The sequence below is a fragment of the Hermetia illucens genome, chromosome 6 (genome assembly GCF_905115235.1).
Source record: "Hermetia illucens chromosome 6, iHerIll2.2.curated.20191125, whole genome shotgun sequence".
In the NCBI taxonomy this organism is placed as follows: domain Eukaryota; kingdom Metazoa; phylum Arthropoda; class Insecta; order Diptera; family Stratiomyidae; genus Hermetia; species Hermetia illucens.
The window spans coordinates 26,222,634-26,246,914 of record NC_051854.1 but is presented as its reverse complement, the minus strand read 5'-3'; the positions used below and the strand labels follow the sequence as shown (position 1 = coordinate 26,246,914).

At 39.5% G+C, this 24,281-nt stretch overlaps 2 protein-coding genes and 1 non-coding gene across 3 annotated transcripts in view; 2 read left to right on the top strand and 1 right to left on the bottom strand.

The window, feature by feature from the left end:
• The window catches only part of LOC119658764 (rabankyrin-5), a 135,147-nt gene that overhangs the window by 65,062 nt on the left and 45,804 nt on the right, over positions 1-24,281 (top strand). The window lies entirely within an intron of this gene.
• Positions 1-24,281, bottom strand: part of LOC119658765 — a 77,749-nt gene that overhangs the window by 20,307 nt on the left and 33,161 nt on the right. The window lies entirely within an intron of this gene.
• On the top strand, positions 10,151-10,222 carry Trnap-ugg. Its single transcript has one exon. It is a non-coding gene; the product is annotated as a tRNA-Pro (tRNA).

Genomic DNA, 24,281 nt, shown 5'->3' with positions numbered 1-24,281 from the left:
TAAGTACTACCAAGGCATCTCATATGTTTAGTAATGATGACACTAGCAGATTGGCTTTTGGCATTTTGTAATCCATTGTCAAAACAATTTTGAAGTGAGAGGCTGCAGCTTAATAGAGAAATGTGAACTCCTGCCCGCACGCGAATATCTTAATTAAGGAATCCTAGACCGCTAGAGTGAGATTTTATTTTATTCAAGCAGTGGAACGTGAAAACTACTAATAAGGCCGGGATGTTAGTAACTAAAGTATCACCCAGAGAAAATGTTGGTGCTGAGTTCGGCTATTTCTAGCCAATGCCGCTGTCTGGCTTTCTCAGACTTAAATCAAAAGGGCTCATGAAGGATTTTTTCAACCATCTGTACGTTCGTCACCTTTAGAAGATTTTTTATGTAGTCCGTAGATTCAGATGATACATAAAAAGATAAATATTGAAAAAAGATTCTCCATTAGTTCGCAAGATTTTTGTAACTTCCTTGTATATGGCGGGATTTCCTAGTAGTACAGATAGTTTCAACATCTTAGATACAATAAAGATTGAGAATACGAGTGGATTCCGGACCTTATCGCCATTTGTAGCAGTCAGAAATCTGGAATTGGACGAAACTGTTAGTTGAGCTATTTGTGTTGTTCTCAATTGTACCAGCCACCAAAAAATTGCGAACTCTTAGCCGCGTTCGAGAGAAGAATCCTCCGAAGAATTTTTGGCCCCCTACATGAGGATGGACGATTCCGTAGCATACATAACAACGAAATCTATGAGCGATACCATGACCGTCAAGTTGCGGATAAAATCCGGCTCAATAGGTTACGGTGGGCGGGTCACTTAATCCGTATGGATGAAAGTCTATAAGGGCAATATCTATGGTAGGAAAAGAAGATGAGGCAGATCTTGCCTAAGATGGAGCGATGGCGTAGGTCAGGACGCCAGACAGCTTTTAGGAATATCGAATTGGTGGACCTCGGCGCAAAACCGGGATGTCTGGAATTCCTTATTAAGGCAGGCCTAGACCGGATACCGGTTGTTGCGCCGTTGATGATGATGATGAAAGTACCAGCCTCTCAACAGTCCTTCATTTGTATACACCTATTCAATTAACCCCGTGTACTGTCCCCTGAATTGACACTTTTCAGTAGCAACAACACGCTTAAATCAATTCTTCACACCTTCATTCGCTTCCTTCTATTTTCATTAACAAAAAAATCGATAAAACTGTTCTCAATACTCGTACAAGTTCACTTTTGTGGTTTCGCGATAATAGAAGCATTTTTGTTTAGCTAAACGATATCATTTACGGAAAATCCGCGAGAATTTCCGCATTTAAACTAATCTACCACGAGCTAGCGGAAATATGACTATGTTTAGCTCTACGGTCTAGTGATTGTGCTAACAATGTGGTCAGATACATTCCAAGTTAAAAGATTGACAACAACAAAGTTTTTTTTCAAAGTAAAGAACATAATTTACTTCGGGAATGTTATAGCCAATTAGTTTATCATAATCCATGAGTGCCTTTACAGAGGGCCATTTTCCGAGAGTGAAAATTCATAAAGTATAATTACAACAAATTTATCGATTAATTTCAGGCAAGAATCTCTTCATATGAATGAACCCAAGTCTCCCTTGATGTCTAATATGTAACATGGTCATGAGTACACTTCATGCATCTTCAAAGTTGTTGGAGCTCATTTAGGAGCTATTGTTGGATACTTGATGGTTGTTGATAAATCACAAAATACTGGTCATATCTTTCAGCACTTCCTATCGTCCCAAGTGTTGTAAGGAATTCTTGATGGTGATCGCATTGTTGTGGGTTTTGTGTCTGCCGTAAAGTTAGATATTATGTCATGTTCAGTGGTCATTTCACAAAATGCTGTCGGGACGGTGAACCTTACATCTGAGAATTTACGTTGAGAGTTGACAAGTTAATATGTGCACATTTGCATTTATGTCATATAAAGGTTATGAATAAGGGTCTCCAGGGAAGAGATTGTGTTATCTTCCCATTTTCATGTGAAAATAAGTCGTCCATTGTAGCTCTTCTTCTGTAAGTTGTAAATAGGTTGTCTGCTGGGAGTTTGTATGTCCTGAAAATTGAGTTTTCACTCTCATGGTTAAAAGATAAAGAAATTCGATTTCCATATTATAATTGATTGTCTTGTAATGAAATACTATTTCAATTTGGGAGATTTAGTAAAAGACAATGGTTATATTCAGTTGGGATTTCAAAACCAAGTACCCACAGGGCCCATATTCAGGCGATACCTTGGCTCCCATAGCTTAAATCAAAATACAAATGATAACGGACTGCGGATTATTCAATCAGTAGTGTCACACGAAATGGTTGTTGGAAGTACCTGGTTTGCGCGGAAAGCGGTCCAAAAACAAACGTGGGCCTCTCCAGATGGGACACTTTCAACCAAATTGACCACGTGCTGATTGAACGCTGCCACCACTCAGCCGTGAAGAATGTCAGAACATATAGGGGGGCCAAAATAGACTCGGATCTCTATCTCGTTGGCATGGTGCTCCGAGCTCGGATAACAGCACCACCCAGAATCCCCTCGAACAATCAGGTGAGAGTTAACACTGAAGCCATCCAACACATAGCCCTCCGCAACACCTATAAGAGGGAAATGGATGGCGCAAGAACCGCAGTCAACAGAGATCCTGAAGATGAAGCATCAACAAATGATCTTCACAATCACCTGAAGAACGTTATCATACGGCCACACAGATACTTGGCCATAGCCGCAAAAAAGTCGGAACGACTGGTTTGACGATGAATGTAAGCTAGCAACGGAACGGAAGAATGCTGCATACCCAGTATGTTGCATTCTGAAAGAACGCAGGCACGCGCGGAGACTTATCATGAACTCCGTCGAGCGGAAAAGTCGCTTCGACGGAAAAAGGAAGGAAGGAAGAAGATTCTCGAAAAGTAGAAGTAACAACCGCACCAGGCGCGGAAGTTTTACCAACAAGTCAGCAGGATGAAACCTTACACACCTCGATGTTCATCCTGCCGAGACAAAGAAATATGATTTCCGACAGAATGGGCTTATTGGAGCGATGCGTTGAGTACGTTGATGAACTACTGAACAACCAGAACATCGACGAGTTGGAGGTCCCGGCAACTGAAAACCACGGACAAATACTGCCACCACCAAGTATAGAAGAAACAGTTCGTACAATTTATCGGCTTAAAAATCATAGGTCGCCAGGAGCCGATGGAATTACAGCCGAATTGGTTAAATATGGAAACGACCAATTACACCAAGTGGTTCATCAACTTGTGCTCAAGCATTCACCTACCCTACCCCAAAAAAAAAAGAAAAGGTATGGGACAGCGAATCAATGCCTGACGACTGGCAAAGACCGTTATCTGTCTTATACATAAAAAAGGAAATATCACACAGTGCAGTAATTATAGAGGTATCACGTTGCTGAGTACCAGCTATTAGATATTCTCCGCTATCTTGCTAGGCCGGATAGCCCCATACGCCCAGAACATCATTGGCCCATATCAAAGAGGCTTCATTCCAGGCAAATCAACAACAGATCAGATTTCCTCTCTGCTGCAAGCGATGGAAAAACTGTTGGAATATGGACACCAGTTGCACCATCTTTTCATCAACTTTAAAGCCGCCTATGATAGCATAGCCAGGGTAAAACTGTACACGGCCAAGAGAGAATTTGGTATCCCGACGAAACTAATAAGACTGACTAGGCTGACCCTGACTAATGTACGAGGCCAGATAAAAGCAGCAGAATCACTCTCAAGACCATTCTACATCAACAAAGGGATGCCCTATCATGCGTCCTCTTTAAGCTGGCCTTGGAGAAAGTGGTCTGTGATGCTGAGGTAAATGCAGGAGGTACGATCCCCTTTAAGTCCACCCAACTACTGGCCTATGCTGACGATGTTGACATTATGGGTAGAACAACCCGAGATGTATAGTCTACCTTCATCCAGATCGAGCAGGCGGCGCGAGATCTTGGGCTGCACATCAATGAAGGCAAGACCAAATATATGATGGCAACGTCAGCACCGAAAACCAACCAACCAACAACATCAAACCGAGATAGGAAACTACAATTTGGAGACCGTTGATAATTTCTCCTATTTAGCGTCGAAAATCACAACCGATAACAGTTACGACGATGAAAACTTCATGTATTCCTCGGAGACTTAGGTTTTAGCAAGAAAACTTACGAATTCTTAGGCGCGTTCGAGAGAAGAATTCTCTGAAGAATTTTTGGCCCTCTACATGAGGATGGACGATTCCGTAGCCTACATAACTGCGAAATCTATGAATGATTCCATGGCCGTTAGGTTATGGATAAAATCCGGCTCAATAGGTTACGGTGGGAGGGTCACTTAATCCGTATGGATGAGGATGATCCAGTCTATAAGTGCAATATTTATGGTAGAAAAAGAAGATGAGGCAGATCCTGCCTCAGAGGGAACGATGACGTAGGTCAGGATGCCTGGCAGCTTTTAGAGATATCAAATGGGTGGACCTCGGCGCAAAATCGGGATAACTGGAGCTCCTTATTACGGCAGGCCTAGATCGGATACCGGTTGTTGCGCCGTTGATGATGATGATGATGATTTCAAAACCTGTCGATTTCACTGTATCCAAACTTACGCACTCAAGTGAACTGGTGAACTCGATCCAGACGACCAGACTCCACTATCAAACGGAAGAAACAGTAACCTTATAGTTGATATTTGCGACTTGTATCTTATTTGAAAGTTTGTAAAGTTACATGAAACACACGATTTTCCGCCATCTTTAGGGAAAGGGAATTTATGTAACAGCAGTGCGCTTTTATGTATCAAAAGTTACCTATTCTGGTTACATAACTTACCCATATATCTACGGTTAATTTTAATTAGGTCCCTTAAATTTACAGCCAAGGCAACCGATATTAACAACTGCTATAAAGAAGCTCCCAAAAGGAGAGCACTTATCTCTAGACATGCTTCTACGTCCATGTATATGTAAATACAAGTTCTCAAATATTCTTAATAAATTGTTGTCCAACATTTATCTTTCAATAAATAAATTTGCCAATTCCGACTCGAAAAATAATTGATATTTACATAGAAAGCTGCAAAAACATTTTCAATGAATGGAAGTATTAGAAGATATTGAATTGGGTAATTAGCACAATTTCACTTTTCGTTTTCAGATGTTACCCAAAATCGATTATATTTAGATAATTAATATTCACTTAATGTCACCTTCCTATTTTTATAACATTTGAACTCAAAACCTAATTTTCTACAAAACAAAAAGAAAGATGAAGATGCACAAAAATGGTGACACCATGTAGAATTTGAATTCATATCATTTTTTTTTCATAGTCGATCATGGGCTTGTGGTTCTGACTTGCCTAACTTATAACAGTAGTAGCATTTAGATTTGTCTCTCATCCGTGTAGATACCGACCATAAATGGAAACTTATTTTTGCTTTTAGAGTGTCATAGTAGGAACATAACCCGTTTCATCATCTTTAAGAATGAATGGAACGATTCAATGCAATCCTCTGACGTAAATTTTGAAAAATATGGAACGGATTTTATTTATAATGGTTTGAACGCATTGAATTGGTTTAGATCTACATATATGGTTGCTTCCCCTGCCATGCCCTACTAAGGGTCGATGGTCTACTCGTAGACCATATTGCGATGGTGGGTTCCTCTGTATGGCGCAGCCAGCAATGGAATTGTCGCTTTTCCTTAAGGTGTCACCTATCCATTGCCGCTTCCACCTTCTGACCACATCAACCACGGCTCAACGGCCAGTCCGCCGACCAAAATTTTTGCCGGGTTAGTATCAAGGAAGACTTGGAGCTCTTGAGTAACAGTGCCTTTGACGCTCTGCTCTCTCTCTTCAGTCCAATTCTATTTCTCTCTTTTCAAATTCTATTTGGTCAAGGTCCATAATCCGACGAGAAAGCAAACAGATGTCATTATCGTCGTCGTAGTGTTTGAGGAAGAATGTCATGGTCCATTGAATTCCTCCACGACCTTCGAACAAGACAGCAGGAAGAACGACATCAATAGCTAGAAGAAGAAATATCGCTGAAAAGATGCAATCCTGGCTGACTCCCGTTTGAATCTCAAAATGCTCTGAGGTTCTACCTCGATTCTGGACTTGACATTTTGCTCCATTATATGTCGCTCTGATAATAGCTACTAATTTCTCTGAAATACCCCTCTTGTGTAAAGTAGCCCAGATGCATTTATTATTCATGTTGCTGAAACGCTTTCTCGAATTCGATGAAGAGTACGTGAAGCGAAGGTGTAAACTCCGGATACTGTTGCAAAATGATTCGTAGGGTGTTGATGTGGTCAATGCAGGAGGATCCAGAGCGGAAACCAATTGTCCGATCTCTGTCGATCAAGCTTTCGAGGTGTTCTTTCCAGGACTATTTTAGCTATTATCTTTGCGATGGCAGTGAGGCACTCAAGATGGGTGGTCTTCTTTGGGGTCCTAATGGTCATCCCCTTCTTCCACTTTCTGTCTACGGGGAGACTGTTAAGCCCAATGGCTTTACTCGGTTCGAGTGCATTGACGGCCTGGATAATTTAGATAATTTCTCTTGTGACTAGCCATCTTATCCATAAAAGCCCTCCAAGCCTGCGAGAAGTGGCGGACGCATCACTCTAGCGAAGGCAAGCAGATGGTGATCCCTTTCAAGGCCGATGTCAGCGCCTCTCTTATTACGCACATCAAAGAGATAACTCCTGAATTTATCCGATTGGTAATGCGACACCAGATTCGTATCTGCTACCACTTGGCTTTACAGAGTACAAAAGCACATTGCCTGAAGAGGGAGGGGTGCACTCTCCAGTGTCCCACCATCTTACTTCGCTTAGGCTAGATTGCCGAGTTCATGTGGCTGGAAATATTGTGCTATTTGGAGAAAGTGAACATTTTAACTCACTCCACAACCGTGTTGAAGAGATTGCACATATTCCAGAAACCAATCATAGTCCGTTTTCAATAGCCCAAGGTCTCCTGCATGAGATGAGTCGCTACCCGGAAGTTGATGACGTTTCAATGTTAGTATAGTTTCAAAATTTCAAATAGCCTAGCCCCAATCTGTCTCCCTCTAAGTCGTTATTTACGATAAGCATGGAACTGTTTGAGTGTATTCTTAAACTCCTCACAGGGTACACCAGATGGTGGAGTTTTCAATTTTATGGGTCAGCCCTTATGAAATCCGAAAGAAGACAGAGCTAAAAATTTTGTTTTCAAACGTTTTGATGCTTTTACGGACTATACGATGACACTGCTAATTTATTTCATGTTTTTTTTCCGGACTCGAACTCGAACTTCAAATGAAGCAGAAGACTTTACAGAATTTTATATTGGTCGGATCCTTGCGTTGTTTAGCAATCATTTTGATTGGTGACATTTTCTTGTTGAAGATTCTGAAACTAACAGAATTTTGTCAACGCTTTTGAAGCTTCAGCAGTCGTTAGCCTGTACGTCCAAAGACCTCTTACGCTCTTCATTCCCTTTTCAGGGTCTCTAAATTTCAAAGAGGTTAGGATTCCATCACTATTGACATTTTAGTCTGGACTTTTCATCTTAGAACGCGCACCACATCTCCCCCCATTTTTGGACGCAATTATAGTAAAAGACATAATACGTCTACAATTGTTTTCAGTTAAGACAAAGGGGAGTTTCTATCGATTATTTTCATCTTATCGTCTACAGTGAGAGGATTTACCAGAACGACAAAAACAACACGAGAAAGAGTGGAGGTCATAAAAATACTGAGCAATGCTAGAGCTACCTAGTATTCCTGTAGCCATTAAGGGGTGCAGGCAAGGCGCTGAAAAGCAGAACATCATTCATTGAATCTACGACAAATCCTGCGTACGGTATGAGAATCTGCTGTACCTCCTATGAAAATTCTGCAAAGAAGCCAATCGTTAACAAACAAGGTAAATGAAAGTAGATCCGCGAGACTTAAATTAAGCCTATAGATGTCATTCCGGTTCTTATGGTACTATCTGCTCTACAGTGAGATTTCAGGGGCAAATATATCTCAGATGAGCGATTGTCGAATTCAAGTCCGATCATCCAGAATGGTTTATGCAAAGTAAGTGTATAGTGCAGCTCTAAGCTCTCGGGTCCCTTATCAAGCCCTTCTGCATTGTCTCCAAATTTGTCTAAGGAGGCCGGCCAGATGCATATGGAACGCAGAACCGTTTTTCCTCACATTGACTACATATAGTCGAGGCCATCCCATCTATTTTAGGCATAGAATTGAAGTAAAAACCTGCTTTATGCAGATGATGTTTTCCTAGCATCTGGTAGCAAAATTGGTATCGAGCAACTTGTCCAAAAATGGAATGATCGCTTCATGCAACACCGTCTCAGATTGAATTTAAAGAAAACTGAATTTTTGGCGACCGATCCTCGTAAAACAGGCACAATCACTGTCAGCGGCAGTGATTTGCCCAGAACTAAGCGATTTAAATACCTCGGATCAACGCTATCAACCAATGGAGAACTGCGTTATGAAATTGCTTCACGCATTAACGCAATCTGAATGAAGTGGCGTTCCACAACTTTTGTCCTTTGTGATCGACGTATCAACGAATGTCTCAAATCTAAATTTTACCGCTATGTCGTCCGTTCTGTCGCTCTCTATGTTTCTGAGTGTTGGCCGACGATAAAAGACAATGAACGGCGTCTTGCGGTAATAGAGATGAAGATGTTGCGTTGGAAATGAGGATATCCGTGATCGTTATGGAGTTGCATCGATCGTGGAAAAATTGCGAAAAAGGTGTCTTCGATGGTATGGTCACGCAATTCGTGCTAACGAATTTGCCAAGATTGGTCTGAATATCGAATTCGATGCTAAACGACTAAAAGGCAGGCCGAAACAACGGTGGCTTGATACGCTGGATGGGGATTTAAAAGCCTCGAGATTGCACCCAGATTAGGCATTCGATAGAGCCAAATGGTGAAACCGATCACGACGAGTCGACCCCGCTTGTGAGTGGGACAGAGGCTGAAGAAAAAGAAGAAGACACTAGGGGCGACCAGAAATATTTCTCAAGTCTAGGATAAGAGTCTAAGACTATTTATAATAATTCAAAATTGAATTTGAATTAATGGTAGTTGACATTCCTAAAGTTCCCCACATTGGGCGCCGGAATAAAGGGGCAATAAACTTGTACCCTATACAATTGAATTTGTTAGAATAAAGTTAGTGTTTCAGAAAATAACCCTTCTCGACTCGTGACTAGGCTGTTAGAACCACTGCGCGCAATATGAGAGATTTATTCATTTGGACGCAAACACACTGCGACCTCGAAAGCTCATGCGTTATATCCTATAACGAAAGTTGGAACTCTATGAACCATGCATACTCACCCTAATTGTATTTTTTTCAAAAACTCGGGAAACGAGTATAAAGAAATGACCTTCTGGGTCTAGTCTAGAATCATATTCAATGTGCCCAATTTCTTGAAAAAAATCATTAACCATGGATTGCCTTCCAATACAACAAAGATTCAAAATATAGATACAATAAAGTATCTAATTATCTAAATATGCATTAGTTGGAGAAGTTATCCGAAACGGCAAATTGATTACGCTTCCTAATTATTTTGTAAAATTCGGAATTTTCATTTCATAAAAGATTATTCAAAATTTACCGCTAATTTGCTAAATTATCTAAGCGCTACAATATACCGCAAAAATTGCCTTGCGTCAATTAAAAACTCTCCAAAACCATCTATAAATGAAATAAAAGAAAACAACCATTTACTGTATGAATATCTTAATCCCTATTTCAAGTATAGTCCGCCGGTATCATAAAAATGTTAAATATGCCACAACGATAACACAAAGCGTGTCTAACCGTTCTCCGCTACTAAAAATGTATCTAAACTGGTTGAAAGTATCTTTGTCCATTCATTTCAAACTGGTCATGTTCAAATGTGTTTATTTATTCATTTATTTGCGGGAGAGCTTGTTTGCAGCGCGTAGCGAATTTTGCATCTTTTATTTGAATGACGCCGAAGGTAAGAAATGTGGTGGAACTTGAATCGCGAGATATTGACCTTCTTTCTCGCGAAGGCGAATGAAGAAATTTGAAAGTAAAGATACCAAGCGGCTCAATGGTCTAGGGGTATGATTCTCGCTTTGGGTGCGAGAGGTCCCGGGTTCAAATCCCGGTTGAGCCCGTTGTTCTTTTTGCTTAATTATAGTGTTGAATCTAGAAGATGCTTTTTGCGGTTGATTATAGCCTTCAATCTAATGGAAGACAATAAAAGTTTTTTTGCTGGAACATGGAACACTAATTGAATGTCTGCAACCGGTACCGAGACTAAATAAAATCGATGCTGGAATCTCTCAACAAAAACATTCGTCGGATGGGCTCTATTGATTCCTCCGCTAATTCATCTTGGCGTTTATGGCTAGTGTTCTTGTGAAGAAAAGTTCACAGATACTCGCCCCTGTTCCCATTCTTTAGCTCCATTCTCTAGCCATCCGGTTCGACATACTTTCAGATATTTCCACATGCATTCCCATATAGTGAAGATGGGCAGCGGTCATTGCTCGCTCGCTATGAGCTGTTTGCTTCCTTTTCAGCTTGGGTACCGGCAAATGTAATGGTCGTAATGGTCATGTGGAATTCGTTTGATTTCATGGCATATTAGTTGCCTATCCTTAGTGCTCTCTCCATAAGTAGATCAAGTATAAAAATGTAATTGTGGCTCTTGAATATGTATGTGATGGCGCTAAGCTGTGTGGTCGGTTTTTCAAAGGCCTAAACGGGAGTACATATTAGCATGAAGTTATGTTCGCTGTATGGATCGATTTTGGCTACCGTGAGCGATATAGACAAATAGTATGTGGGCGGAATATTGGGAAACCGTTCTGGCATTATGACATATTTTTCAATTAATGTCGATTCATATTTAGAATTTTATGTGTATGATTAATTCGTGATGATTTTGCTATTTTTTAATATATTTTTTTCCGATTTCTTATGAGTTATTGTCGATCAAGATATTTTGCGGCTTACCTAGTTCTACTGAAAGTTTCTCAATTTCTGTGTAAATGAGTCGCTCTGTTAATCCTCACATATTTATTTCTCTCCTTTCATCCCCTTTTTTGGATCAGTCCAGACAATTTCTTAGCAGCTTTGGCTCGGAAAATTGATTTTCAACTATATAACTTTTTTTGTAACACCGCACCACCATGGAAGAAAGAATCCGGGTTCTGGGTTATTTTTAAAGTTTTGTGTAATACAAAACCTTATTAAAATCGGTTGACTGTCTGTCTGTCCGTCCGTCACACGCATTTTTCGCGGAGACGGTTACGGCGATTAACACAAAATTTGGTGGAAAAGTGGGAACTGTGAACGCTCATGCATAGAGTGAGTTACACTATTCTACGTCGGATTTAAGGGGGGGGGGGGGGTCCCCATGCATGCAAAAGGGGGTGTACATATAGTCATGAAGTTTTGACATTTGTTGGAAAGGTGGGGAGTGCGAGGGTGCAAAAGTGCTCATTTCTTTAAGGTGGCCATTTTCAGAAACTACCAAACCGAAAAATCTGAAAAGAATCATGAGGCTTCCACTGTATAATACTTAGGCTCAGAAATACTCTTCATACCGATATCTGTTAAAATAAATTTAATAATAGTATATTACTATATTTTTTTAGTAATTGGCTGCAAGACCCCCCTAAGTTTATCCTAGTACTACGAAATGCAGTAATGTATGCTATAATATGTAGCATGGTCTTACCAAGTTTGGTGGAAATCGCACTATTATTAACAAAGTTATAATAGATCAAAGTTGTCGTTTCTTTGCAAATTCAAAACTATGAATGTCAATATCACCCGAAAGTGGATACCCCCACATAACATATGTATATATTACGTGCTAGGTACTAATGGGACAAATGCACCGTCAAATATCTTTATATAAGAAATACACAAATCTTTCATACATGAAGCGCGCAGCTTCCGGTTTCCCAACTTGTTTGAAATTCGATTTTTGGGTTCCCTTAGAAAGAAGCCTAAATAAAGACGTTTCAACTCTTAATAAACAAAAATTAGAAGGTCTGCTTTCCTATTTGGTCACTGAGGATACGAACTGGGTTTTTTACAAAAATTTTAAGTTTCGCAGTACCATTTGCAAGAAAAACGCAACACTGCCATCGACTGCAAGAACAGGAATTCATATTCGCAAAGTGTTATGGTCTGTTTGGTGGGATGGTTGAGGGATAATTTACTGAGACCTATTGCCACGAACCAAACCGTAACAGCAGAAGTATACTATGCTCCGCTACAGCAACTCGAGGCAGCGTTGTGGGTAAAACGTACATCTCTAGTGAAGGAGGTAACCTCATATTTCACCATAACAACGTTAGGCTTAACACTACTCACTGGGAAGAAAAACTACGGAGTTAGGTTGATAGCCTTAAAACCGGACCTACGGATTTCTTCTCAGCCAAGTCATATGAATTTTATAGAAAGGAGATTTCGTTGCTACAAGACAGGCAGAATGCAATAGGTCACAAAGGAAACTATGTATTAGGCTAAAAGTGGGAATAGAATGTTTTGTTAATAGTTTAGTATTTTATGCAGCCATTCTATATAATTAACAATGACTAAAAAGACCCTCAGGAATCGTTTCTACAGAAAAGATCGAAGCCTACATTGACAGTATGAGTTAAAAGCACATGGAATGGATTTATTTGAAAGAAAAGAAAGCAAAGGAATTTATGAAGATCGACGCTAGTAAGAGATGATAATAATTCTGGTAGTGAAGCTCATTATTTAAGTCTATTGTAAAAAGCGCCCAATGTAGGATCAAAGCAAGAATTCTGATTTTAAAGTTCGATTCCAGTTGAGGCCAGGACTATGTGTGTCCGAACTTATTTGATGCAGGAATAAAGCTATGTTCATCGTGTATTGAATTTTTCGTTAGTCGTCATCCGAGAAACCCCAATGGGAGGAGTTTGAACCTCTTGCGTACGGACCTCTGACATATCAGCAAATCACCTAAACTTTCTAAATTTCTCTGTACTGCTCGGCATTGTAATTTCAGTAATTTAAACTGGAAACGACACAGCTGGAAAAATGTGGTTTACTATATGTTTTAAACAAAACCCCGAATTTGAAAGCCAGATCCCACCAGGACGTAATTTTTGGTGTTTGAAACGTTAATATTTTGTTTTTGGAAGTTTGTTCAAGTAATGTTTGTTCATGGCCACACGTAGCGTTATCTCATTAGTAACTATGTCCATGTGGCTCTGGAACTATAATACCTCCTGCCTTTATATTTCGCAAAAAAAATTCAGGAGCCATTTCATAATGTTGGCCTTCCTAATTGTGCAGAAGCAGATAACGCCAGTATGCTAACTACGTAGAGCTGTTCTAGGTCGTCTGGTGCGCATTGTGTTTTGTTGGGTTTAGATAATCGCTCCTTTCAGTTACACGAGGAGATATAGAGATTCCTACTGCTTTTCCATTAATTGTAACCTTCAGATGTCCCAGCTTTCCGGCCTTTCGTGAAGTATTGCATTTCTTCACAATTTATTTATGTATTTGCCAAATAAACTCAAGAAAAACAGTAATAATCTTCAACATATAATACCAAAAATTGTGGTCGATTTACAACCCTTAGGCAGGTTTGGTTTTCAAAACACTGACACCTTCCCTTTGAAAGCGAATATGTTTAGTGACGACGGGTTTTCACCTTTATTCAGACCCTGTCCAGTGGAAAAAAGATACTTCAGGTCAAGCCAAAATACATGCAAAGGAACTCGATCGTGCTACGGCCTCCACCGCCAACCTGGCGAAGACGTTGAAGGAGGCTGCAAAAAAAACATGTAGCACGATTCATTTTAGAGAGTTTTTCGTCCAAAGTGAATCAACTTTACACAAAGGTAAGAGTAAAGTTGCTTTTCAAATACAAAATATATAATTAAGAAAAAAAAAACACATCACTCACGGAACAAAATAAAACACAAATTTAAAGAGTCGAAGAAAAATCTTTCTACAAAAGATTCTCCAGTTTATTGAAGAATGCGATGAAAGTGGCTATTCTTTCTCAGCTTGCTGCGAAGGGAGGGGAAAAAGTAGATCCAATGATAAGTTTGCAAGGAATGGATGCATATATAATTTGCGACAACTGTTGGTATTACGACGATTAGTGTTCGACATCACATTACTGTTTTTCTTTTACTTTACATTACATGTCTGGTAAATATTCACGTCAACATATAACATGATTTGCCACGTAATCTGGCTCAACTCACCTTACCAAATGAGTAAGTTGAATACGTCTGACATTTTTCACCTTAACGACGATAGTTCTTAAATCAGATTTATGACAGACAAGGACACTTTTAGAAAGGAGTCAATTTCTTATCTATCAGAATATAGCAGCTAAGGTCAATCAAGGGACAAATTGTTCAATTAACCAATCGCCCTAGTCCCTTAATTAGCTCTGCACTAAAAATTGCCCAAGTCCTGCCCAACCGATCACATCGTGAGACTTTGGTTTCACAAATTTTACCACGTCGATACAGTCTCGTACAGGTCAACGAATCATCTTTGATGAAGACGCGTTACGTCGTGAATTTCAATTTTATTTAGAGTCCAGGACAATTACAACAGGCATTTGATCATGAGCTATCGAAAAATCCTATGGATGGGCTCCAAAAGATGTAATCAGTTTGTAGTGTCCGCGACTTTACGAAATGCACAAGATTCCATTTCCCCTGTTCAGTGACAATCGGAGGCGAGAGTGCACTTACTAACATGCAGGTTTCCTTCCTTTTTCTCTCATTTTAGCACCCATTAACTTCTTCAGTACCACCATCTCCGTCGCTATTAGGGAGCAGTATACACCCTGATGAAGAGGACAAGTTGTTCCCGAAATATCGATATTTGCTTAATAAAATATTCAGTTCTAACGACGTACGTTTTAATTTTCTTAAAACTGTCGCAACAAATACCGCGAATCATACATTGATTACATTCTTCAGTACATTCCTTCCGATTTCCCAATTCCAATCCCGTTATTTATATGACCATTTAATTTTTAAAATGATCAATTTAATTTTCATTGCACAACTTTGATTTCAAAACCATTTAAATTTCCATTTAAATTTTACAATTCCCTAATATTGCAAAAGGAACGTTGACCTATTGCTAGCACATACGCTTGCCCAGGCTGCATATTATTGCATGCAATCCTAACAGTTTTGTTACTGGCTGAGGCGAATGGAAATTTGTTGTTGCAATAATTTGATGTAATTTTTGCTTTTGCCACCGACGACATTGAATCGGGGTGAAAAAAGTGAAAACTAGCTTGGCTTAGATCGGCTGCGGAAAGGGGACTAGCGAACAGCTGGACTCGAGGAGTCTGTGATTAGCTGCTGCTGTGCAAAGACGCTCCAGAATTCCAAAAGGTGATAGCAACGGCCGCTGGTAGTGTTTTCTAAAGAAAAGCAATTAAATTACTGCGGTAAAAGCCCCTGGAGGACTAGTAATTAAATAAAAAGCGATTAGAGGGCACTATCAAGCGGATAAATTTAGAGGATTTAGGGGAAAGTGTGGAAAAAGAAGAAATGATGTCGGGTGCTAGGTAGCGCTTTAAGGAACAGGAGCTTATTACATTGGCAATCTTACCAAATAACAAATTTGAGAAGGAAAACATAGCGATAATAATAAAGAAACAAGAGGAGTTCTTTGCTCAGCAAGCTTGGTCAGCGAAGCCAGGGGCGTTCCTATTTAATTGAATTAGCGATTAAGCTGGTGATTGGATATGGTTGCAGTATGCTCTGCGCTCATGAAAGTGTCGAGGCATTTTCATGGTCTACTACACGTGCGTTATCTTGACCCACAGGTCTCTCGTCCTTTCCGCTTAGATAACAGGCGAGAGTTGATTAGTGGTTCCCACGACACAACATTGACCGCTGCCCCAAGTTTTTCAACGGAACGCAATCAAAGAGACACTTTCCGGAGCAGCCGAAAATCAAGCTCAACCATATAGGACCGGTCTGGATTCTACGAAAAACACGGTTTCTGACTATAAAAAAAAAAAAGGAAAATCCAGATTCCGTAAATTTTCATTTCCTTGCTATTCGTTTGAGGCTGCTATCGATAGCCTGTAATTCTGAATTAGAGTCATTTGGAAAAGGGTGGCTCATCGTTATTACCAATGCTCGAAATGCTCATCGTTTTCTTTTTTTTCGGGGAGATACAAACTCTGTTTTTCTAGCCAAACTTAGCTTCATTTCTCATACCTAGGAGTCCATATTTCTGTCCACTAGCCTCATTTGTCAAAACGTCAATTATTTTATATAAAAACCTACGGTTATCAAATTGAATGATAGGAGCCAAAACCGATTCGTAATCTTGAATTTCATGTCCATTGTGAAAGTGCGGAAAGCGGATAAAGCGTTCTTCTGAATGTTAGAACTATAACAGTCGAAAGTTTGGAAAAGATTCACTCAAGGGTCATAACGAATGTTAAGTTTATCAAGTGGAATTATATTATATGTACTACGAGGCTATGAGGCACTGTATATGTGTAACATATAAAGTAAAGGCCTGAAAAGGAGCAAAGTGTAACATTTCTGTGAACCAACGCTAGAGCTCTGGCTGACGGGTATTCAGTCTTCTGCTGATATGTATTATATATATTCTATTATTTCTGATTTATTATATTTTCATTTATTTCACTTATTATTTTGATTTATTTTATTTTATTTTATTATTTCTCATGTAATTATATCGCAAAATTCAAATCAATATATGATAAGGCACATCTGCCCTTTTTAATGGCCTGAGAATGCCAAGATGGGGAGAGAACCCCAAAGGCCGCGCCTCCTTGTACATCTGAGGCAGGAGAAACATCGAAACAGGGATCCGTCGTAGATCTTCCCTCTCGATCACGTCACTCGGGTTCGGAATTTTACGCCTCCCCGTGTGTGGTCGAGCCGCCACATTTTTTCATTTCCAGGTTTAGCGTGTGTCTTGCTCTTTCATTAGGTTCACATGATGTCCCTTGTTTGTTTGTTTCCGGTGCAGACTCAGGCATCACACGTGAAGTTTTGTACACCTGAGGGATCGAATTGTTCAAAGGGTCATCCACAGTCCCGAGTCTGGCTAACATAGAGGCAAGCAAGCACGTTTCGAGGGATATTCGGTGCAGCATCAGTACCACTGCTAATTCCGCCTACTTTTTTAGGTTTTGGGATAGTTCAGGATGATCGTTTAACCATCGATCAATCACATTATGTTATTACAAATTTTAACTGTGCAGTCTGTGTTAGCATCTGCGGAAATTTGTTTTTGGCTCATGGATCTCTCTCGATTCAGTCATAATAGGTGATCAATCTTGGATTTTTTCTTCGGGCCAATGCTGTCAAAGTAGTCGAAAGCCAAAAAAGTCTTTCCTCCGAACTCATGAGAAATGGTACACTGGAATTTGCTCGACGACAAGTACACGAACAGTGCTAATATCTATGGCTAGGCAGAGCACCTTCTGAAACTTGCTGAGTTTTTCCGAAAAAACAAACCAGAGCACTATTTGTGTCATCTAACCTTCAGGGATATATAGTTATAGTGGTTATTACTTTATACAATTTAATACCAGAAGCAACATTATATAATATGTTGAATGACGAATAGTTTATGTTCTGCACACGTGCTCCACTTATAATAATGGTAGTTAGTGATGAAATCTTCACTTTCCTAATATTTTTGAATATGGAACGGCTTTTAAGGGGTTGTTGGTGAGACCTTTTGGTTGACATAACCTTTTTTATTATTTTTAGTCCTAGAAAGAATAGCATTGTACTTATTTCTAACCATTATCGCAAGAAAATCAGATATCCCCCAAAGCCATGGCTACCTAGTTCATCTATGGCCATTGACCATGGTATTAAAAGTCAAAGACCTCCTGGAGGGCCTCTTGGTAATAATTGCGTTATGGAACTCTGTTTCAACTTGGGACCTATCCAACTAATGATAATAATCCTTTATGTCTAGGTGGGTCCAGGAAAACGAACCGAGTAATCCTTTACGTGATGCTTCATCCTCAATAGGCACAGGTGAGAACCCTATGTCCATGAAAGCTCTCTATGTTAAATAGCTTTCTTGATTACATTAACTGGATGGTGCAAGAGAGTCCCTATTATTCTCCTGTATGAAAATCGTCCTCAACCATATTTAAGCAATGTAACTCCATATGGAACTTACTTTAAAAATTCTTATCAATATTGGGGTGCTGCTTGCTGGTCGTTAAACGACTTTTCGTATTCGATCTTATAGTTTGGTGAAACTAGAAACGAAAAACTACGCTTTCTATCTGAGTGTAAGGTTTTCTCTTTTCAAAATAATAATCATTTTGAAAGTATCAAATCCTTTGCAGAAGACACTGGAGAAGGTAATAATTGGTTCCCGAAATACTATTGCATAAATTAAACACATATTTTTAGCCAAAAACAGGAAGACAGACAGACCTTTTTAATTTTTTCACAACCTACATGAATCGTTAGAGTACTCGTAAAGAACGAAAGAGGTAAAAGCTGGCAGACAACGTTTTGCTTTTCATTGGTCATTTTTTATACGAAATTTTAATTAGTGTCACTTTTCTTCCCAATGCAGAAAAATGTTTACCGTCAATCCCTTTCTCAGACGATTTCTGTTCAATACCAGGGAAAATGAAATTAAACCCAAAAGCAAACATACTTTCACTTGAAGCAAAGACAGTTTACAGAAAGACGGACAGAACGCTCAGGGAAGCATCCGAATTCGCAGTCATACATGTATGACCACAAAGTTCCAAAACAGAAAATCACATGGGTCTGAAAGTCACATAAATAAAAGCAACCTCGCGTTAAAGTTGACTAACCAAGTAAATGAGCATACATTTTTGAGGTCAGTTTCTGCAGTCATCCATACAACGTAGAGCCATACCAGATATGAAATGAACACATATATATGTGCCATCCATAACCATGTAAGTGCGACATGGCATCATAATTGTCATCACCCTGATCACCATTGATTTTCACTTGGACCACTTACTTACATTTACCGTATTTGGTTGCTTTTTCCTTTGGACAAAAAATGCACATACTGAGTAAAAGATGGTGTATTCGCAGTCACAACCAGGTCAGCAGAAAGTTGTACAGAAAGTTGTGATGTTTTTTATTCGCAAAGTGGATAAAAGTTTTTAATTGAATGGTTCAACATACATAAAAGATACTGCATGCATGTTTGTACGCAAGAAAAGAGAGTGTTTTGACCCCAAAAATTTACTACAGGTGCTTGAAGATATGCGAAAAAAGATAACTTATTTAGGGTGTAGATGTTAGCCTTTGCCCTAGAAGAACTTAGAATGTTTAACGGTGCTCTTCGGGGTCAGGAATAACTCATAAATTTGGGGCTTTCTCGTTGAATGCTTTAATGCTATGTTATGTAATATGGTTTTGTTTCCAATAAAATTAAGATTTCACTCTCCATAATATTTCAAGGGACACTTATCATAAATGTCATTTCTTATATTTTACCATATTTCATGTTTGCATTAAAAAGTTTAATTTTCAATTAAATGTTCGTTTAGAGAAAAATCGTGACGATTTCAGGTCAGGTTTAGTTTTAGTTAGTCAGTTTAAACATTCAGCTGGTTACCTCCTTCAAATAAGTCTTATTCTGAATTCAAAGTTTTCAACATACTAACCTGGTCTTATTTTGAAGGGGTACAAGCAGGCTACACGGTAGTGTCGCCAGTAAGCCGAAAAACCATTCCCTATGGTCGCGACAGTCCCAGTACACTTATTTTCTGGACTAGAAAAAGATCTGTCGTTCGACAGAAAACATCCCCATCTTGAGAAATTTTTTCTATTTTTTCTATGCCGTTTTTGTGCTGACTATAAGCATTGAGTATATGTCAACAGCAGGCAACTGGACAAATTCCTTGAGAATTGACTAGGAACAATTTGAAGGTATTTATTTTCTAATGGATTGCCACAGTTCAGCCTTGCCAGCCTAGCTAAAATTAACACATTTTTAAATGTAATGTCCTTCTTGTAAGTAAAAGGTTTGCCACACAAGTGTTAAAAGTATCATTCTATGCGTAAATAACTGCAAATATTAGGGTGTTGCACATGAAATGGCCGATTTGGCAATCAAGTGAAGTTAGTTGCGATTTTACTGTATCAAATCACCACCAGTTAGCGCTGTTGGTGTCGGATAATGAAGTATAAAGACTCCTACATTTAATCAACGAGTCATTTCAGTTTTGACCATCGTTGTGATAACAGTGACTAGAAAGGATGGAAAAGGGCCAAGAACGTATACTTTTTGTGTGTGAGTTCAAACTCGGTCATAAAGCAGCGGAGGCGACCAGGAACATTAACAGCGCATTTGGAGTTGATGCGGTAAGCGAACGAACCACACGGCGGTGGTTCAAAACATTCCGGTCAGGCGACGTAAAGCTTCAAAGTGAACCACGTGGACATCCAGGACCATCGATTGACAACGACGAGCTATTGCGGAGAAACTGGACTTACGACAGTTTCCCGGCACACAACAGCTCGACAAATGGGTGCCGCATGCCCTTACGGAGCAAAACATGGCGGTTCGAATGGAAATTTGCAGTTCTTTACTCTACTGCAACAGAAGCGATCCCATTTTTGCACAGAATAGTGACATGTGATGAAAAGTGGATATTATACGACAATCGTCGCCGATCAGCAAAATGGCTAGATGTGATGAGCCACCAAAGCATATGCCGAAACCGAGTCTCCATCTGAAGAAGGTACTGGTGACTGTTTGTATGAGACTCTGCCTCATCCACCATATTCACTGGACGTTTCGCCAACCGACTACCACTTTTTTGGCATTTGGATCATTTCTTGGCAGAAAAACAATTTAGGAATGAAGAGGCCATGAAAATTGCCTTCGACGAGTTTATCAACACCCCAAAAATTGAATTTCTACGAAACTGGCACACATGCTCTTGAATCTCGCTGGGAGAAGTGTTTTGAATCGACTGGCACCTATTTTGATTAATTAAATAAATTTTTGTAAGCCTTACAGTTGTTTCATGTGCATCAACTTAATATGTACAGTGGTCAAAAAACGTTTGTCAACAACGGTAAAAAAATGTAAATGGGGGTAAAAGTATGAGAAAAATAGGTTGGGTATGCTCAAATTTTTGGTAACATACTAAAGAAACATAACTGAATACACGGGCACAGGAAAAAAAAGAAAATGAAAAGCGAAATGACCCGAACCATTCGCAATAAACCGTACATCTTCTCAGTGAATAAGAAAAAGCGCCTCGAGTTTGCAGAAAATTATATCTCGAAGGGCCACATTTTTTGGAGAACGGGTATCTTCTGTGACAAGAAACGACGGAGGCGAAAATCAAACACTCGATTTAACATTAAACATGCTGGCGAAAATGTCATGGTTTGGGCTTGTTTCGCATCGTTAGGGGTAGGCACACTGCAGTTTATTGAAGGAACGATGACTGCCAAAGACTGCATCAAAATTTTAAAAGATAATCTGCGTCAGAATGTTGAGAAACTAGGCATTTTAGATTCGTTCCAGCTTTACCAGGATAACGATCCAAAACATAAAGCGTTGGAACCCGGGCATAACGTCTTCACAATTGTGCTAAAGTATTAGCCATGCCTCCCCAATCATCGCATCTCAATCCCATTGAAAACCTATCGGACCAATTGTACCGGAATATTTGTCAGCGTCCACCCGTCACCAATAAAGCAGAAATGAGAGCGTGACTCCTCAAAGAATAGAATAATCTTCCCACACATAACCTTCGAACCCTGGTGGAATCGATGGCTCGTCGGTTGTTAGCTGTAATTAAAGTCGTGGACACACGAAGTATTAAACTGTTTTGATCCTATTTTTTGAGCGTATGTGTAGTGTTGGCATATTTGTTTTGACTAGATTTTCTTCCATTTTCCTACGACTGTGCTAATTTGATTCACTTTCTCCACTTTTTTTGTACATGTATATTGAATAATGTTTCTTATGCAGGTTACAACCCATTCTGGCATGATAAACGAACTGTTTCCTGCATTTCCCCCCTTGTTCATTTTATTGGGCGTTCACAAACTTTTTTTGACCACTGTATACACCTATTTGCTAGCCTTCGATATTTACACATTTGAGTTCTACGCCCGTCGAGTAGTTAGAGCAAATCGTCCTATTTTATTCTAATCTATATATATTGTTAGACGATTCAGGTTAAGCGACTGACAGCAGACTTTTAATTTCCTCTCAATGGATAAAGGTCCACTATCCATGGAATAGAATTATTTTGTATACCTACAGTGATACTACAGGTGGAGAACCGCCCTCTCAATAAAAGTTTCCCGTATTTGACTCGGTCAAAGCTTCATGGATTTGCGATGCTTCCGAGGCCGCATATGCTGCAGTAATATACTGTAAGGTCATAGACACCAGTGGTAAATCAAATGTATTCCTACTCTGCACCAAGACCAGGGTGAAGCCGCTGAAGGCCTAAGTGGCTTTGCCTAAACTAGAACTGAATGGTGCTTTGCTGTTTGCCGAACTAATGCATCTCTCCTAATAGATGAGTCTAATGTGTACACACATTGGCGTGGATAAGGAAGCAGCTCTCGCGACTAGAGTCCTACGTCGCAAAGAGTCAAGAGTCAAGAGGCATCGCCCCCATCGAGTTGTTAAATCATCGATTATGGTGGCAGAGTCCGTCATGGCTTCTGGAAGCACGAGTATCCGAGAAAATGGCCTGCTTCACGGGCATTGTAGACCAAGGGAATCTGATAGAGCGATATTCAACGTTTTCAAGGTTGTTAAGGGTCGTAGCCTACATGTCTTGTTTCATTACTCGAATGAAGGGGACATTCTACTCCGTGAATATAAGCAAAGTCGGCCCAGAATCCTGAGGTTACTTCAAGAGACCCGTCAAATTTTTGTATACTACCTATAAAAAATTGGAAGCAATAAACAGGAGCTACTGTCTACTAGCTCCATATCCCCATTAGAATAAATTCCAATCACTCGTGAAAACCTTTCAAACAAATCGATTTAAAACATCCCCCTTTTCTTCGAAAAAAAAAGAAGAAAAATTTCTCAAAACAAAGTTTTCCTGAATGTCATATTTGACGCAGGAACTACTTTTCTACATAGTGAAACCATCCCAGATCCAGATTCCTTTCTAAAATATTCAGTTTTCCTTCCTTCCTAGAATATAATAAATCGAATCAATAAATTCGACTTGGACGTTATGCTCTACTTGTCCAAATATTGTATCCTTTTTTTCTTCGAACGAATTTGATGTTAGTTCAAATGGGCCAATCTTTTTTTTCAGGATTATGTAATTGAATTTCTTTTTCCGTTCCCTTTCGAGATAACATGTCTAAACAATAGGATTCAACTTTTCGAAAGTTGTCTAACTGACTATTGGATAACCCAACTTTTGTGACAACAAAAGCGATAGACCAGGATACACAGTAATAGATCAGGATATCCATACATATCCACATCATATTTTCCTTTAGTTTTTCTTAGAGGTGTTAGTTAATTTTTCTGAAGAACCATGAAAACCTGCTCCTTAGAATCCCTCAGAGAATATTATCTATAAATGGCATGGAACATACCCAGAAATCGTTTGTATTTATGATTTATTTATAAATTTAAAATTTGTTTACTCTAAAATTGATTGATTTGCTTTCAACTTGGAAAAACTGTCAAGGAAATCTTTGATATGATTAAGCAGGCCTCCGGGGATGCTGCTATGAGCTACTCAAATGTTTCTGAGTGGCACAAGATGCTCCCGGAGGAGAGTAACTCGTCGAGAAAGACGAACTCGCCAGTTGCTCATTAACATCAAGGGTTGTGGAAAACATGACGAACGTATGATTATCGCAGAAAGTGTGCGCGAAGTTTGTCCTAAGAATTTTGAATGATGAGCAAAAGCAAATCATTTACAAATTTCAGCTGACTTTTTGAAAGGTATTAGAGAAAACCACAAGTTTTTCCTTAACGTGGTTACTGTAGACGAAACCAACGCCAAAGTTCGGAATGGCACACAATCATCTCTCTTCGTTCGAAATAGACCCGTAGCTTCTTGCCTTTTTTGACCATCCCGGTGTCATTCACAATGAGTATTTACCTCCTTGGCAAATTGTGATTGCACGGTTTTATACGGAAGTGCTTCAAGAAAACGGGTTAACCAAGTGTGACCAAAC